The sequence below is a fragment of the Oratosquilla oratoria genome, unplaced genomic scaffold (genome assembly GCF_046742065.1).
Source record: "Oratosquilla oratoria isolate Oo_2021 unplaced genomic scaffold, ASM4674206v1 SCAFFOLD52, whole genome shotgun sequence".
Taxonomy (NCBI): Eukaryota; Metazoa; Arthropoda; class Malacostraca; order Stomatopoda; family Squillidae; genus Oratosquilla; species Oratosquilla oratoria.
In genome coordinates, this window is record NW_027467716.1 from 2321931 (window position 1) to 2324430 (window position 2500).

Consider the following 2500-nt stretch of genomic DNA (forward strand, 5'->3'; position numbering starts at 1 on the left):
GTATATTACGGGAAGGGGAGCTATGTTCGTGGTGTCCCGCCTTTGTATCTCGCAGTGTCTAGTTTGCTCTTAAATTCGAGAATGGTTTTTCGACGCACTATTTTTTCGTTCAGTTTGTTCCAAGTGTCTACAACTCTGTTTGGAAAACTGTTCTTCAGGTGTTTTCTATAACTGTGTATTTTGAATTTCTTTCCATGTCCTCTTGGACATGATTACCTATACATATTATGATGCTGAAGTGGTGAGTGAGTGTGTGTGTGTGTGTGTGTGTGTGTGTGTGTGTGTGTGTGTGTGTGTGTGTGTGTGTGTGTGTGTGTGTATGTGTGTGTGCGTGTGCGTGTGTACGTGTGCGTGTGCGTGCGTGTGTGTGTGTGTGTGTGTGTGTGTGTGTGTGTGTGTGTGTGTGTGTGTGTGTGTGTGTGTGTGTGTGTGTGTGTGTGTGTGTGTGTGTATGTGTAACCATCCAACACCACGAGAACGTCTTTCCACTTCCACATGCATACAGACGCAGCGAACTTCTGGTGAGACGACAGAATGTTGTGACTTGTGAGTGCCCGACACAAACCCGACTACCGCACCAGAGACCAGAGAGGTGCCGAGGTACACATTGTGCAGGCTGCGCTACACCCCATATGCCAACAACTTTGATACCACATCGACAATTAATCATCTATATATGTAAATATTTGCCAGAAGGTGATCACTGGATATATTTTTTGTATCACCCGCACTTTAGTAGGTGATAAACTGTAAATAATTCCATAAGTTATGATTCGAGAGTGTCCCGTGTGTCACTAGTACTCTGTACATAGCTACACTTTTGTACTAGTTTTGACGCTCATTGAGCGTAATAAATTGATTAAAACAAATAAAACAACCCCATCCATAAAGTTTTCTAATCGTTTCTTAAAACAACTGATAGTTTCAGCGCTTACTACATGGTTACTAAGTTTATTCCATTCGTCGACCACCCTATTAGTGAACCAATTCTTGCCTATTTCCTTTTTAAATCTAAATTTGTCCCGTTTATAACCATTACTGCGAGTCCTGCCCTGTTGTTTTAATATGATGACCTTGTTTGCATCACCCTTGTTAAAGCATTTGATCCACTTGAACACTTCTATTAGATCACCCCGCACTCTGCGTCTTTCCAGAGTGTAAGTTAAGATGCCTAAGCCTCTCTTCGTAAGGTAAATTTCTGAGTCCATGATATATACATAATGTGTAATGTATATAATATATAACAATATAATATATATTACATATAAATAAATGTTGGAATTAGCAAACGCGCGCATTAGATCTATGATGTTACGTAGAATCTATGGGCAGATGGTCGTGAGTTTGATTCCCGGGACCCACTGCGGGCTTCTCGCGTTGGTTCCTGACAGACCTGGTCAGGCGTGGAGGCGACCAAAACTTCGGGAAAAAAAAAAAAAAAATCGGTCGGCTTCCCGCAGCCGACATGTCTTTGCCCTCCCATGGGTTTCCCACTTCCCACTACGGAACTCCAAGACACCACACAGGTAGTAATAAACATGGTTGACCAAGGCTGCAGACTCTTTTGGTTCTTAAGTATGGCATGTGTCATCATCATTATATTCATTTTACTATTATACATTTTTTTCTTACCTTCATTTGTCTATTCATTTATTTATTTGTATATTCACCAACTGGTTTATTTACATATTCCTTTGTCTATCAATAACTTTATTCATTTGTTCATTATAATTTCATTTATTCAATGATCTATTAACTATTATCTACTTTTCATTATTTTTTTCACGCCCAAATTTTCGTGCCTGTAAAATTCGTCACTTTATTCAACGTGTGAGCAACAGGCACTAGGCTAGCTGCACATTTCTCCAATTTCTTTCTCTTTTATCTTATCATAATTTTCAATTGTTATTCATATTTATTTATATTATTCATATTCATATTATTACATGTATCACCATTATCATCATTATAATTATTATTGTCATCATTGTTATGATCGTTATTATTATCGTTATCGTTATTATCGTTATTATTATCGTCATCGTTGTCATCATTATTATCATAACTATTATCATTATTATCGTTATTATGATCGTTATTGCCAGCCGTGTAGTTAATGAATGGAATAAACTTCCTGCACAGGTAGTGCAATGTAGTTCAGTTCGAAGCTTTAAGAATCATTTAGATAAATACCTAAGTAAGATGCTGTAATGATTATAATTTATCTTATATTATTTGTTTTTGTTTTGTTATCTTTTGTCTGTCTGATTTTCATTTATTATTAGTTATATGTCAATTTATCATTATTTACTATTTACTTGTTTGTTTATTATTTAACTATACCTATGCATGTATTTATGTATTTTATTTGTTATTTACATTATTATATTTTTCATTTATTATTTTATTATTATTATTCTTTTTTTTACATCTGACCTAGATATGGACCAAAAGGTCTCCTGTCGGCATGCTCCACCTTTGTAATCCTTTGTAATCCTTT